This window comes from Theropithecus gelada, chromosome 13, assembly GCF_003255815.1.
Source record: "Theropithecus gelada isolate Dixy chromosome 13, Tgel_1.0, whole genome shotgun sequence".
Classification (NCBI taxonomy): Eukaryota; Metazoa; Chordata; class Mammalia; order Primates; family Cercopithecidae; genus Theropithecus; species Theropithecus gelada.
Window position 1 is genome coordinate 7,134,557 of NC_037681.1, and position 16,595 is coordinate 7,151,151.

A 16,595-nucleotide genomic window follows, 5' to 3' on the forward strand; every position below is an offset into this window, starting at 1 on the left:
TCACAAAACACGGCCCCCTGTGGTCCCCAGTGCTGCTGGTGCCAAGGCCATCCTGCCCCGCCATTGTGTCTTCACAATCCCCAACACTGGGCTCAGGTTTCCCCTGGGGGCTGAGCTGTCTTCCCTCAGTCACACCTTCCTCCCCACCCAGGCTCATCCAGTCCCTCTGTCCTCTCCCCACCTTTCACCTTGGATCAGGCCCACAAGGTCACCGAGGGACATTTTCCATCCAAAGTAACTCAACAACATCTCCTCCTGCACTGTCTGGTCACATGCTCTGAGGTCAACAGTTGTGCGTCCACTGATAACACATTTCCTACTATCCAGCGCAACTCACAACCCTGCAAACATAGATTAAAGGAGAAATGCTGGAATAAGGGACGGATGGCTAAGCATTCTAATTTGAATGAGCACATTTAAAACTACAAGGGAAAACTATCACCAGGTTCACCTCACAGGACATCTGGGTTTTCTTTCAGGGAAATGAGCAACTGGACACACCGAGACCCTCCTTCTGGGTTAAGGGCCCAGCACGCTTCCCCTGGGCCGCCTACCATATGCTGTTCTCATCTCCCTGCTGTTCCTCACTCTGACACACACACCTGCAGTGGTGGCCTGGTCGAGGGATACACTTACCTCCTCGGCATGAAAGGAAGATGGGCAAACAGGAATCTCACAAATGGTGCCGTCAAAGTAAGAAGTGCGACAAAATGAACTGAGGGCAGGCGCTGTCATTTGGCAAACTCTGACCAAGACCTAAGACCAGGATTGCTTTTGAGACTGGAGTGAAACAGCAAAGACAGAAGACGAGTGACTCTGAGGCCTTGACTTGGGTTCCACACTAAAATGCGTTAGACCCAGGAATCAGCTTCTCTTTTCTTCCTCTTCATGTTTAGATGGTGAGAGAGGTAGCGTGTAAGACATACATTAGGGCCCCACATGAGGGCCAGGGACAGGTCAGACCAAGACTCCGACAGCCCAGCTCCACGGCAACCCGCTGGCCCCTGTGGGGGTGGACAGGTGTCCTGCTCATTCCCTCTCAGGGCGACTTCAGCTCTTGGAGGGGAGGGTTCTGGTTAAGCCTCAGGTGGGATAGTTATGGTGAGCGACAGTTGCTAGAAGAACACGGTGACAGTTTCTGTTATTTTCAATTGATCCAGTCTCTTGTCCACCACACAGACTCCTTGACAGAAAGCCCTTCAGGAACAAGAAAGGGTTCAGGTTCTCAGGGTGAAACAGGCTTTGCAATTCTCTAATTTGCTAATTGTCAGCTTCTGAAGACGGTGCTTTCTCATGGTAGTAGGAACTAGTATGAGTAATTTACCAGAGTGAAACAGGCAAGATTCCCTTCACCTGTGGAAATACAGCCTGAGTTACAGCACCTCTTTTCTTGAATTCTTGGATTTCTTCCTCAGCTCCTTTCCTAAATCAGTTCATCTCTGACATAACCCGCAATGGGCATCGAAGGGAATTATTCCAGGAAGTGTCCTCCCCATCACTCTTTACTGTTTTTTTGTTTTCTTTTTGATGTTTTTGTTTTTGTTTTGACGCAGCACACAGCAAAACTGCTGCAGGAAGCAGAAGGATGTGTGTGACATATCACCTTCCATTTTGCATTAATAAACATCACCCCAAATTTGCCTATCCGCTGTTCAAATAAAGATCCAACAGAATAGAACCTCAACAGGAAAACTCACTGTCACTAAGGCCGACAAAAGACAAACTGGAGAAATATTAATCATAAATACAGAAAATAAAGGATGGGTGAACAAATTGAGATCCGGCTTGCTGGGCGTCACGTGGAGAGCCTGTGCAGGAAGAGCCAGGACACCAGAGCTGAGGGGGCTTCCGCGATCCCTGCCGCTCTGTGCATCCTGGGCCCCAGCTCGGGGCCTGTCCCCCTCCAGCTGGTGGCGCCGTCCTCTCTGTGCCCTACCAAGCTCACCAGTAAACTGCAGCTACAGGGCACATAGCAAGGAAGAGGGGGACTCCGGGCAAGGCCTCTCCGGCTGGGGTGGGCCCAAGGGAGACCTCCCTGAACGGAGGTGGCAGGTGGGGAACCCGCAGGACGTCACTGTCACCGACACCTCATTGTGATGTGCCCACCTGCTGCCCCTACTCTTGCGTGCAGACCCCTGTGGCCTCCTGGACACCTGTGAGGTCCTGAAGCCTAGTGAGGCAGCTGCCCTAAGGCCTGAGCCTCTGCAGGGACCAAGGAGCATGCCATGTGCGTGACAAAACCTTTCCCTAAAGAAAGTGTCCCGTCCACCCCTTGAGGTTCTGGAAAACATTTCTTAAGACCCATTGAATGGCAGGATGAGATAAAAGGAACTGAATTTAAAACCGAGAATGAAATGCTGGAGCTTGGTCTCACTGCAGAGGGAAAACTGAGCCCCAGAGAATGAAGTTGTTTCCATCTGTGCGTCTTCACCTTGCTCATACGAAGAGCTGGGTCTGTGCCCAAGGACCGGCCTCCACGTGGTCCTGAGGAATCACAAAGTGTGGGTAAAACATCCTCCCTAGAATGCCCCCAAAGAGATCCATGTGTGACGGGAGAAGACCTTCCTAGGGGAAAGCAGCCATGCTCATGCTAGTAAGCCAGCTAAGCTTCTGCGAAAATTCTCCCCATGGCTGACAGCCAGAGGAAGCCCATGGCCCCCTGGCCCCAGGGACCTCCTGCCATTCCCCATTCCCCTATTCAACAGCCTCCGCACAAACCACTAGCAAGCCCTGATCTCCTTGCATCTCTACTGTCACCTTTCCAGAAGGGCATCTAAATAGAATAACGCAACCTCTTCTCTCTGCCACTCTCACTTGGCCATATGCATTGAAGGCTCACTCCTGCCTTTGAGCGACTTGACAGCTCATTCCTTTTCATCGATGAGTAGTATTCCATTGTGTGAATGTGCTTCAGCTTGTTTGTTATTCACCTATTGAAGGACATCCTGATTTAAAGTATCTGGAAACTTAAAGTATCTGAATAGAGGGTGCTGTACATAACTGCATTTTTTTTTGTTTGTTTGGACATAAGTTTTCAAAGCAGTTGTCGACCTAGGAGCACCTAGGTTGAGACTATGTTTAGCTTTGAGACAAAACTATCATTGGTACTGCCAGTGGCTGTACCATTATGCCTTCCACCCGCAGTGATGAGCTCCTGTTTTTCCTAATCCTCCACAGCAATTGCTATTGCCATTGTTTTTATATTTGAGTTGTTCTAAGAGAACCAATAGGAATTTTATATTTATATACATATATATGCACACATATCTCTATATATAGAGAGATATTTGTGCCCAGTGCAGTGGCCCATGCCTGTAAACCCAACACTTTGAGAGGCAGAGGTGGGTGGATTGCTCAGGAGTTCGAGACCAGCCTGGACAACATGGCGAAACACTGTCTCCAAAAGAAATTAGCCAGCATGGTGGTGCACACTTGTGGTCCTAGCTCCTCGGGGAGGTGAGGTGGGAAGACTGCTTAAGCCCAGGAAGTCAAGGCTACAATGAGAGCCGAGATGGCACTGCAGGACAACAGCACAGGCAACCGAGCCAGACTCTTTCTCAAAAAAAAAAAAAAAGAGAGAGAGAGAGAGATTTATTATGGGAATGGACTCCCATGATTATAGAGGCCAAGAAGTCCCACAGTCTACTGCCTGCAAGCTGGAGAACCAGGAACACCCGTGGTATAACACACAAGCCTGAAGACCAGATAGTCAAGTGGGGAGCCACTGGTGCAGTCTCAGAGCCCAAAGGCTTGAGAACCAGGAAGGACAGAAGACAAAAGTTGCAACTCAAAAAGAGAGAGACTGTATTGCTTTATTTGGGCCCCCAGTGGATCGGATGGCACTCACCCACACTGGTGAGCATGGCCCATCCTCAGTCTACCCATTCAGTGCCCATCTCTTCCAGAAACACCCTCACAGCCACACAGCTACCTCACTGTTGTTGTAACTTGCAGTCTCCTAATGACATATGCTATTGTGCTGCTTTTGGTAATACTTATTTGCCATCTTTATATATTCTTTGGTGAGGTGTCTGTTCAGATCATCACCCACTTTTATTAGATTGTTTGTTTCCTTCTGGTTGAGTTTTACTTTCTTGGTATGCTTTGAATAATCGTCCTTTTTTAGATAGATGTTTTCCAAATATTTTATCCCAGTTATGTGCCTTGCCTTTTCATTCTCCTAATGGGGTCTTTTATGGAGTAGACATTTTCGTTTTAATAAGGTCTACATTATCATGTTTTCCTTTCATGGACTGGCTTTTGGTGTTGTGTATAAAATCTCATCACCAAATACAAGGTCAGGTAGATTTTCTTCTCTGTTCTATCCTAGAATGTTTACAGTTTTCTACTTTAAATTCTAAGTCTGTGAATAATTTTGTATGTATTTTTGTGGAAGTTGTAAAGTTCATTTGTACATTCATTTGATCCCACAAGGTCATCTGGCTGTTTCATCACCATTTGTGGAAAAGACTCTTTTGCTCTTGTACAGAATCAGTTGGCTATATTTATGTTAGTCTACTTGTTCCGTTTGTCTGTGTGACCATTTCTTTCCCAATGTTACTCTCTCTTCATAAATTTATAAGTCTTGGAATCTGGATGTGTAAATTCTTCAACTTTGTTCCTCCTCAGTCTTATATTGCCTATTTTAGGTTTAGAAACATTTTATTGGTGTCTTTGCCGGGATTTTGACTGGAATTACACTGGATCTATAGATCAAGTTTGGAGGAATTATTGATTTAGCTTTTATCTAATTTTTTTTCCAACTGTGTTTCAAAGTTTTCTGAATGAACATTTGTACGTATTTTGTTAGGTTTATATATGGGCTTCAGTTTTGGGGGTAGTATTGTAAATGATTTTTCTTTCATTTCAAATCAAATTCCAATTGTTCTTTACCGACGTGTAGGAAATCAATTAACTTGTACCATTGCCCTTTTTTACTTTGATTCTTATATCCATCCGTTCTAATCAAGACACAGAATAGCAGGCTCCATTTCAGTTTGAATTTCCAAAATTACCGCTTGGCATAATCTGTACACTGAATTTCAGTGACGCATAGGCGCAGCCGCGAAGCGATGCATGCAACTCACTCCAAAATAGTGGGCTCAGGTGGTCCTGCACTGTGTGCTGACCACCGGCAGGGTGCGCCCGATCCCGCTATTTTCCACCCGCGCGCCGTGCATGCGTGCGCGGTGTGCAGCCGGTGCACGGCGTGCGCGGGAAGAACCGAGCTGCCTTCCCAGGAGTTCGGTCGCACGGAGCGCGGAGGGGCGCGACCCGGACCGAGGAGGGAGCTTCGCCGCGGCTTTCCCGACAGTTCCTTTTTTTGTTTTTCTTTGCGACGGAGTCTCACTCTGTCTTCCCGGCTGGAGTGCAGTGGCACGATCTCGGCTCACTGCAACCTCTGCCTCCCGAGTTCAAGCAATTATCGTGCCTTAGCCTCCCGAGTAGTTGGGATTACAGGCCCACGCCACCACGCCCGGCTAATGTTTTTTGCATTTTTTGGTAGAGATGGAGTTTCACCATGTTGGCCAGGCTGGTCTCCAACCTGACCTCAAGTGATCCTCCCTCCTCGGCCTCCCACAGTGCTGGGATTACAGACATGAGCCACCGCGCCCGGCCCTCGGACCGCTCTTTAAAACTGCCCACGGAAGCGGTCACTTTTCTGGGATTTTCCCACGTGGTTCTTTACTTTTTCAGAGAACATTTTAAAAACACTTACTTTTTAGCAGTTTCGCCTCCTCGAGGCTTTGCCGCTCCTGGTCATTGCCTATCGCGGTGTATTTGCGGATTCTGGCTTGTTTCTGGGAGAGTCCCCAATGCTGAGACGCTGGGGCCGGAGGGGTGGGCGCCCCGGTTGCCGAGGTTTTGCTGGTCTGTTTTCCCACAGGGCTAAAGCCCTGCACACGCGTGGAAAACAGCTGCGCGGAATCCACTACATTACGTTTAAATATATTATTTATAACAAAATCAGATCTCACTACAGTCTTCTTTTCCTGGCTATAATGGAAGTAACTGCATCAACAATACTTCTCATTCCTTTGTTAAGAAAGTCACCGTTTAATTGGCAGCAGATTTATAGGTGTGCATAGGTAATGCCTGTTTTTCGTCATCGGAGTCGTGGATTAGAGGAAATGTTAGCTGTATCAAGTATTCATATTAAACCACAAGATGAATTCAGGAGAATCCCATTTTTGTTTGTTTGTTTGTTTGTTTTTCTTGGTCTTGACCATTTGCAATACGGAATTAGCTGAAAGTCAGTTAACCTTTAGCTGTGAACCCATATGGTCGTGGGGTCATATGGCAGCTCTTTATGCAAATTGCTGTTTGTGTTTTCCTTATTTCAGGGTCCATTTTAGTAATTTACATTTTCCTATGAAATCACCCATTTCCTCTGGGTTTCCAGTTTGTTCAGTTAAAAGACCTGATTTATCCTCTATTTGTCGTTTTATACAGAATACTTTGTTATTATTATTATTAGAGTCAGGGGTCTCACTATGTTACCCAGGCTGGTCTCGAACTCCTGGGCTCAAGCAATCCGCCAGCCTCAGGCTTCAAAAGTGCTGAGATTACAGGTGTGAGCCACAATACCCAGCCCAGGATTTTTAATTTTATCTACTTTTTTATTCTTTTTATTTTTCCATCAGCAAAACTATATTCTTAAAATATATTTCTTGGAGTATTTTGTTTTCAAGTGACATAATTGCTATGTTTGACAATTTCTTATGACTCAGTAAAGTATTATGTGTGCATATATGTGTGTGTGTATATATGTGTGTGTGTGTGTGTTTATATATATAGTTACTGGAACAGTGCCAGTACTGTAGCAATTACAATGCAATACAATACCAGTAACTGATAAGATATGTTTATTAATTTATTAAGTATGCATAGCTAATAGAACATAGCTTGTGATATGATACATTTGGTCATGATTGGCTACTTCTGTTATACAGATTGAAAGGTCAGAAGAGTATTTTACTTCTGGTGTTCTTAATTATATCTCAGGTTTAACATGACTTCCTAAGAGCATTAAAAATTCCTTTTGAACTTTATTATACAAATAAGGCACAGATCCCTTTTTATCGTCAGCTACATGACTAGCTATATGGACATGATAACATCAGCTAAAATTGGGAACATTCCAGTGTTTGGGCTTCCAATAATTCCTTCCAATAATAGCTCTATGAGGTAATTTTCTATTTTACAAAACATAACAACACCTAAAATCACTCATACAGTATCCTGTATTTTTGTTTCTCTGATTTCATCACTTTCTGCAAAGCATCTAGAAAATTATGAGATTGAATATTCTTTTAAACACTTCTAAAAAAATCACTTCTGTTTTAGAAAACATCACAGTGAAACATCAAATCATCATCATAAATTGTTAACATTCTTCCAATCCTTGAATATTGTTTTTCTAGTGGCAAGTATTTGTATCACTGCTAAAAGATGCTCATGAAACAGAACTAAGAGAAGTTTCTTTGGAATAAGAGAGCCACTCACAAGGAAAGAGCTCACCATTGAAGCATCATTTTATAAAGCTACTGTTTTGGAAATGTTGACCGTGAATTGAAATAGATTCTCTAAAGTGTGCACCTTTCCCTGGTGAAAGGTAATCAGCTGTTTACAGAGTGAACCCTTGGCCAGGCATAGTGGCTCATGCCTGTAATCCCAGCACTTTGGGAGGCCAGGGCAGGAGACTCACATGAGCCCAGGAGTTGAAGACAAGCCTGGGCAACATACAGAGACCCATCTCTATGAAAATTTGATGGTGCACACCTATAGTCCTAGCTACTCCAGAGACTGATGGAGAGGATAGCTTGAGCCGGGGAGGTCAAGGCTACAGTGAGCTATGATCACACAACTGCACTCCAGCCTGGGTGACAGAATGAGACCTTGTCTCAAAAAAAAAAAAAAAAAAAAGAGAGAGAATGAGCTTAGGACATAGCAACACAACAATGAAAAGTAATAATAATGTAACACACAACAAATAATTATATGCATTATCATAAAATATGTTAAAGTGACGTTATTTGGAATTATGTTAGTCTGTATCATTTACTTTTCATTATAATAAATGTTTTTAATGCTCCTATTAAAAAACAGTAGGGACCAGGTGCAGTGGCTCACTCCTGTAATCCCAGCACTTCAGGAGGCCAAGGTGGGAGGATTGGCTTGAACCCAGAAGTTCAAGACCAGCCTGGACAACACAGTGAGACCCTGTCTCTACAAAAATTTAAAAATTAGCCAGGTGTGGTGACATGCACCTGTAGTCCCAGTTACTTGGGAGGCTGAGGTGGGAGGCTGAGGCTGTGACCACACCACTGTACTCCAGTCTGGGCAACAGAGTGAGACCCTGTCTCAAAAAAAAATAAGTAAATAATAAAAATTAAAAACAGCCAGGCATGGTGGTACGCTTGAGCCCAGCAGTTTCAGGCTGCAGTGAGCTATGATGGTGCCACTGCACTCCAGTCTGGGCAACAGAGGGAAACTCTGTTTCAAAAAAAAAGTACAGCCAGTTAGCACTGTCAATTACTAGTGATTAATAGTACAACTAATTAAACAAATAGGTGTTTGAAAAAATAATGTTTTTTAACAGTTTTTATTGTTGAATAGTTTCAGATTTACATAAAATTTGGGAAGATATCACAAAGACTTTTCACATTGTCCAGACCCATCCGTATGTTTCCTCTCTTGCTAACATCTTACATCAGTATATACATTTATCACAATGAATGAACCAATATTAAGTCATTAGTACAAACTAAAGTTCATACTTTATTCAGATTTTCTTAGTTTTCCTAATATAGTTTGGCTGTGTCCCCACCCAAATCTCATCTTGAATTGTAATCCCCACAATCCTCAGGTGTGTGGTGGGAGGGACTGAGTGGGCGGTAATGTAATCATGGGGGCGGTTTCCCCCATGCTGTTCTCCCGATAGCGAGTGAGTTCTCGGGAGATCTGATGATTTTCTAAGCGTCTGGTATTTCCCCTGCTGGGACTCATTCTGTTTCCTGCCGTCCTGTGAAAAAGTGCCTTCTGCCATGATTGTAACTTTCCCGAGGCCTCCCCAGCCATGGAGAACTGTGAGTCAATTAAAGGTCTTTGCTTCGTAAATTAAACCTCTTTGCTTCATACAGTCTCGGGCAGTTCTTTATAGCAGCGTGAGAAAGGACTGATATATTTCCCTTGTCTGTTTGAGTTCCATCAAGGATACCACTTAGTAGTGATGTCTCCTTTGGCTTCTCTTGGCTGTGGCAGTTCATCAGACTTTCTTTGTTTTTGATAACCTTGAATGATATTGAGGAGTGCCGGTCAGGTGTATTGGAGAATGTCCTCCAGTTTAAATGATGTTTTTCTCATTGTTAGATGGGGGTTATTGGTTCTGAGAAAGATGATCTGAGGTAAAGTGCCATTCTTCTTACATCATAGCAAGGGCACATGCTCCCAAGACCCTGTTCACATTAACGCTGATCACCTGGTTGAGGTTACGTTTATCAGCTTTCTTCACTGGGAAGCTACTTTTCCCCTGTCTATACTGCATGTGGCCTTTGGAAGGAAATCACTATGCAAAGCCTTCACTTAAGAAGTGGGCAATTTGTGCTGCCTCCTTGTTGATTGGTTATCTGCATTAATCATTAGGAGTTCTTCTGCATAAGAGATTTCTATTCATTCATTTATTCATTTAATCATTTATATATGCCATCATGGACACGTGGATAGTTATTTTGAGCTTTCAATTATAATTTAATACTACATTATTTATTTTGATGCTCAAATTGTTCCTGCTTTGGTCACTGGGAGGGCTTTCCAAAAGCTCCTTCTTTTGTTTGACAACATTAGATTTTTGTGGGTTTGTTTAGTTTTGTTTTTTGAGCACTTTCTTATTTTCTTTTTTAGATGGAGTCTCGCTCTGTTAGCCCAGGCTGGAGTGCAGTGGCGCAATCTCGGCTCACTGCAAGCTCCGCCTCCCGGGTTTACGCCATTCTCTTGCCTCAGCCTCCCGAGTAGTTGGAACTACAGGCGACCGCCACCTCGCCCGGCTAGTTTTTTTGTATTTTTTAGTAGAGACAGGGTTTCACCGTGTTAGCCAGGATGGTCTCGATCTCCTGACCTCGTGATCCACCCGTCTCAGCCTCCCAAAGTGCTGGGATTACAGGCTTGAGCCACCGCGCCCGGCCCACTTTCTTATTTTCAATCTTACTATCCAATCTTGTATTTTTGCTGCCCCAGTCCCATTGTTATCAATTTCTCCAAGAAGCTCTGGTTTCTTTTATTGGAAGTTCGTATTAAAAACTTATATCTGGAATTCTTCCTAGATCCGTAAGAGAAGTGAGGTCACAGGACACGCCTCAGCTCCCCCAGAGTAGAGAGACCAACAGTTAGATACAAAGAACCACAACTGGCTGGGCACGGGGGCTCACACCTGTAATCCCAGCACTTTGGGAGGCTGAGGCGGGTGGATCACAGGTCAGGAGTTCAAGACCAGCCTGACCAACATGGTGAAGCCCTGTCTCTACTAAAAATACAAAAAAAAATAGCCGGGGGTGGTGGTGTGCACCCGTAATCCCAGCTACTCAGGAGGCTGAGGCAGGAGAATCACTTGAACCCGGGAGGAGGAGGTTGTAGTGAGCCGAGATTGCGCCACTGCACTCCAACCTGGGCGACAGGGCAAGACTCTGTCTCAGAAAACAAACAAAAAAAAAGAACCACAACTACAGCAGAACCAGAGCGCCAGGTGGGAGAGGAGCCTGCAAAGCTGGTGGCTGTGGGCGCAGTGAGGATGCTTCTGATAGCTGCAGGAGAAGCCAGTCATGGGGGCACATTTGTAAGCCTTACCTCCTGGAGCTCCACCAGATTCTCACAGTGAATCCTGGAGAGAAATCTCAGAGGGCTTCAGGCAGGTGGAGGAGAACAGGCACCATTTTGAAATATGCCAGAGCATTCTCCTCTGAATAAGATCTGTCCTTGGGAGAAACTTTTATTCCAGCTTTATTGAGGTATAGTTGAGAAATGAAAATTGTATATATTTAAGGTATGCAAGGTGATGATTTGATATACATATACATTGAGAAATGATTGCTACAATCAAGCTAATTAGCACATCCCCTGCATCACGTGTGCACGTGGGGTTAGAACATTTGCTATCTACTCTCTTAGCAAACTCAAGTATCCAACACAGCATTATTAACTAGAGTCACCATGTGTGCATTAGATCCCCAGAACTTGTTTGTTTTATACCTGGAAGTTTGTGTTCTTCGGCCAGCACCTCCCCATTTCCCCACCTCCCACACCCCCAGCACCTGGCAACCACCAATCTACTGTCTGCTTCTATGAGCTTGACTTTTTCAGATTCCACATATATACAAGATCACACAGTATTTGTCTTTCTGTCTGGCTTATTTCACTTAGTATAATGTCCTCAAGGCTTACCCATGTTGTTGCTGCCAATGGCAAAATTTCCTGCTTTTAAATGCTGAATAACATTCTGCCTTATATTCTATATATACCTCACTATTGCTTTATCCACTCACCTGTTGACAGACACTTAGTTGTTTCCATATCTTGGTTCTTGTGAATAATGCTGCACTAAACATGTAATGCAGATATTCCTTCACGATACTGATTTCATTTCCTTTGGGTATCTTCCAAGAAGTGGGATTGCTGGATCATATGGTAGTTCTATTTTTACTTGTTTGAGAAACATTACATTCCCAAGAGCAGTGTACAAGGGTTCATTTTCTCCGCCATGGTTATCTCCTGTCCTTTTGATAATAGCCATCCTAACAAGGGAAGCCTTGCTTCTCAGTGCTCTCCGTTCACAGTACAAGGAAATGTGTGTATTCTCACGTGGACACAGACTCATGGAACGTGTGTCTAAATTAAGGTAAGCATGAGTCACACTGATGTCTTCAGCACTAACCCATTAGCGTATGGCTCATTCTAGCTTCTCTTCTCATCTATGACTTCTCACTCCAGCAGTGAGAAACCAGGCTCACACCCATCTGCCAGGTATTTAATTCATTGTGCAATTCCACACTAGAGGTAGAGTGGTATCAGAACTGTTAACTGTTACCCTTGTGGGAAGGAACTTTCTAAAAGAGACAGCACCATTTAAGTCCAGTCCCTTTGCCTTTAGCTTTCTGGATCTCCATCATTTCCAAAGCCACTTCGATCCGCACCTTTCCCCCACCATCGGTGGTATGTTTGTTTCATACATTTGTGACACGGTTAGGTTCTTTGTCACATTCTGCATTCCATCCTGACATCCTCTAACCTCCTCAGTGACTATGTTAATTTGCATACCTTACCACATATTCTTTGGGTTGTAACCTTCTATGGGTTTTAATTAATGCCTAACAGCAGGTGTCCACCGTTAAAGCATCATAAAAAATGTTCCTCTTCAAGCTCCCTGCTCCTAAAACCCCTGGCAACCACAGATCTGTTTACCCTCTTTGCAGTTTTGCCTTTTCCAGAATGTCATGTAAATGGGATCATACAGTATTAGCCTCAACAGACCGACTCATTTACTTAGCAATATAGATAGAGTTGAGTTCATCCATATCTTTGCATGGGTTGATAACTGTTTTTTTTTTTTTTCCTATGGCTTCATTGCATGGATGTAACCTGGTTTGCTTATCCATTCACCTATTGAAGTGCATCCTGATTTATTCCAGTCTTTGACCATTGTGAAGAGAGCCGCTGTACATATTTATGTGCTACTTTTTGTGTGCACATAAGCTTTTTTAAAAGTTGGCTGAATAAGCAGGAGTGTGATTTGCTGGATCATAGAATGAGATTATATTTAACTTTGGGGGGAAAGCGTCAGACTGTCTTCCATAGTGTCTGTACCATTACACATTCCCACCAGTAATGAATGAGAGTTTATTTTCTTCCACATCCTGGATGACTATTGGTATTGTCTTTTTTTTTCTTTTTTTTTTAATTTTAAGATTTTAGCCTTTCTAATCGGTGTTTAGGACTATCTCATAGTGCTTTAATTTTTCTTCCCCTAATGAAAAATAATGTTGTATGTTTCCTGTTTATTTCCTATGCTTACCTTGCTTACCTGTATATCTTCTTTGGTGAGGTGTTTAGATCTTTACCCATTTTTAATTGGGTTGTTTGTTTTCCTGTTGTTAATTTTTACAAAGTACTTTAGATACAAGTCCCTTTTTAGTTATGTCTTTTTCAAAGGTTTTCTCCCAGTCTGTGTCCTGTCTTTTCATTCTCTTAACAAGGTCTTCCACACTTCTGAAAATTTTAACTTTAATAAATTTCATTTTATCGGCCAGGCATGGTGGCTCACGCCTCTAATCTCAGCACTTTGGGAGGCCGAGGTGGGTGGATCACTTGAGGTAAGAGTTCGAGACCAAGATTGACCAACATGGTGAATCCTCGTCTCTGCTAAAAATACAAATATCAGCCAGGCATGGTTGTGGGCACCTGTAAGCTCAGCTACTTGGGAGACCGAGTAACAAGAATCACTTGAACCGGGAGGTGGAGGTTGCAGTGAGCCAAGATCACGCCACTGTACTTCTGCCTTGATGACAAGAGCAACACTCCATCTCCAAAAAAAAAAAAAAAGTTCATTTTATCAATTTTTGTCTTTTATGGATCATGCTTTTGGACTTGTGTATAAACACTCATGCAAAACCCAAGACCACATAGATTTTCTCCTAACATTTCTTCTAAAAGATTTTTAGTTTTATATTTTACATTTAAGTCTATGAATTATTCTTAGTAAATTTTTTTATGTGTAAAGTTTATGTCTATATTCGTTTTTCCCCATATGGTCACCAAATTGTTCCTGTACTACTTGTTAAGAAGACTATAAGTCAAAAGTCCCCTTTTTCTCTGTGACAAAGATGGGTTGACTGCATTTACGTGGGTCTAATTTTGGTCTCCCTCTTCTATTCCAATTATCCACATGTTCAGAGTGACTAGAATAGTTTGATAATAGACAGAAATTGGAACTGTCAGAGCATACTAGGAAAAATAAAGTTCCCAAAAAGAGGTTATGTTCCAATTCTGCTTTAGTTCCAACCCAAAGGCTGAGGAACACTCCATGGAATTTAATTATAGGGCGATAACTGTGATCTTACTGAGATTTATTAACAGGAAGACCCTTGGTGATTGTTGTCAGTCAAAGGGTGGCTTTGACATAGCACCTATCTGTATTAGGGCAAATACAGCCAGGAAAAAGGTGGTATTTGGAATCATCTGGGATTGGACTCTTGATCAATAGATACGAAATGTCAGATGGACGTGAGAATTGTTGGTCTTCGGTACGTATGTGTTGCAATGAGTAAGGATGAGTAATGTGAAGGAAAAATAGAATTTGGGATCCCAAACTTACTATGCCAAAGGGAAAGTTAAGCGTGGGAGACAGAGTCAGGCAAAAACTGCCTTCCTTTTGTTCCCAAACAGACGGCTGTAATTCCACATGCTTGTGTTATGTGAAATGTGAATTCATTGAGCGCTAATCAGAGCCCCACAAGAATGAAAGCACTTGCCTCGCTGCCTACCCTCCCTCCTTTTTTTTCCTCCCCTCCTGCTTGCTCTTTTCCCTTTAAATATTGAAGCTCCCAAAACTCTCTTTGGAAAAAGCATAGGTCACAGATCCTACTGTAACTTGCATTTCTTTTTCCTGGGTATATTCTCAACCTGGGCAAAATAAACCTCTAATCAATGAAGATCTGTCTCAGGCACTTATTGGTTTACAGTAAAAATGAGGAGACGTGGGAGCTGATGTTTGGGACATGGAGTAGAACCTGGGCATGGGGTAGGTAGTGACTGTGCGTACAGACTGAAAAGACAAGGCTGTGATAACAAGGAAAAGCCTCTCCTTGCTGGTCAGACAGGAGACATATCCCGGTAAAACCTGGCTCTGGTGTCCACCTCTCTCAAGACAAACACATGTAGAAATTTGAGACAGAGATGGGCAGAGCTTGGTTTAAATTCTAGTTCTGTCACTTTGTAGGATGTGACTTGGTCACATTCATAAAGCTTTTAGAACTTACTTCACATCACTTGTTATATGGACAGCTGATCTATAAATAGCACAATTATTGTGAGGATTTTTTTTTTTTTTTTTTTTTTTTTTGAGATGGAGTCCTGTGCTGTCACCCAGGCTGGAGTGCAGTGGCACGATTTCGGCTCACTGCAACCTCTGCCTCCTGGGTTCAAGCCATTCTTCTGCCTCAGCCTTCCCAGTAGCTGGGATTACAGGCACGCACCACCACGCCCAGCTAGTTTTTGTATTTTTAGTAGAGACAGAGTTTCACCATGTTGGCCAGGCTGGTCTCAAACTCCTGACCTCATGATCCACCCACTTCAGCCTCCAAAAGTGCTGGGATTACAGGTGTGAGCCACCACACCTGGAGGATTAAATAAGCAATTGCAAGTAACTGATTCAGAGAGTCTCAGTTAATGCTATGGGAATTTTTTTCTCTTTTGGGGACCTCACTCAAGGAGTTGTCTTCCCACCCTGTTCGTGACTCATTATCACTATCTGTCCATGCAATACATCCAATTATTAACGTTGTTCTGGAAAGTAGTCTGCTGTTGGCAAATGCTTCAAAAACACAAATTATGAAATGCTGAGATGTTCCTGCAATGATAATTACTAAGGCAGATCTCCAGCTACCATTTCACTCAGATTTCCAAAGGAATCAAACGTCCCCCAAAACTAAGCTCCTTCCTCCTGTATTCTAGGAGCTCCACTGCCGTAGGGTGACTGTGAGACACAGCAGTAGCTTTAGAAAGGGCTCACTCCCACTTCTTTTTGGTGAAAGGGGTTTTGTTGCTAAACTAACATAGTGAGCCACTGAACCCTCCAACAGGGGATGAGGCTTTGAACTGTTATGTCCACTGTTTAACAGATTCTAAAGGTGCTTGGTTGCACCTTCAGGCCCTGGGTCATGGAGCTAGGATTGAGTCTCTGGTGCTGCCTGAACCCACACGTTGCGGAGTCAAGATGATTGAGGGCAAGTGCATTGGAGGGTGGGGGCAGGGGGCAGCGTGGGGGGTGGGGGACAGGGCAGGGTGTAGAGGAAGGGGGTAGGGCGGGACAGGACAGAGAGGGTGAGGGCCGGGCACAGCAGGGAGGTTGTCGCTCTGCAGGGCTGGGTGAGTGTTACGGAAAGATGCTAATGCACCTAACCAAGAAGTATTAAGTCACAAAGTTTTGTTCTTGGTTGTACAAACAAGAATCACCATGTGGCATGAGTCAGGTCCTCCTAGGATTTGCCATCAGGGAGGGAATTACATGATATCCCTGAATACCAGGTCTAAGCAAAGCATAAAACACTATAATTGTCCTCTTATTTTTCTATAAAATGAGGATTTTCATATGTTCTTTATGAGCTGCTGTAGCCAAAGCCTTCTTCCTTGTGACCTGGGAAAAAGGGCTCCTCCTGTTTGTCTTAGATCACCCTGCAGGTGCATGTGGGTTGGACCTGGTGGCACTCACTCCCAGATGAAGGCTTGGAGATCCATGACGGGGTGAATAAGACCAAGGTCTCATGGTTTCTTCATCCTTCTTCAGCTTTGTCTGCTTAGTTTTCAGACTATCCTGAGGGAGAATGTGA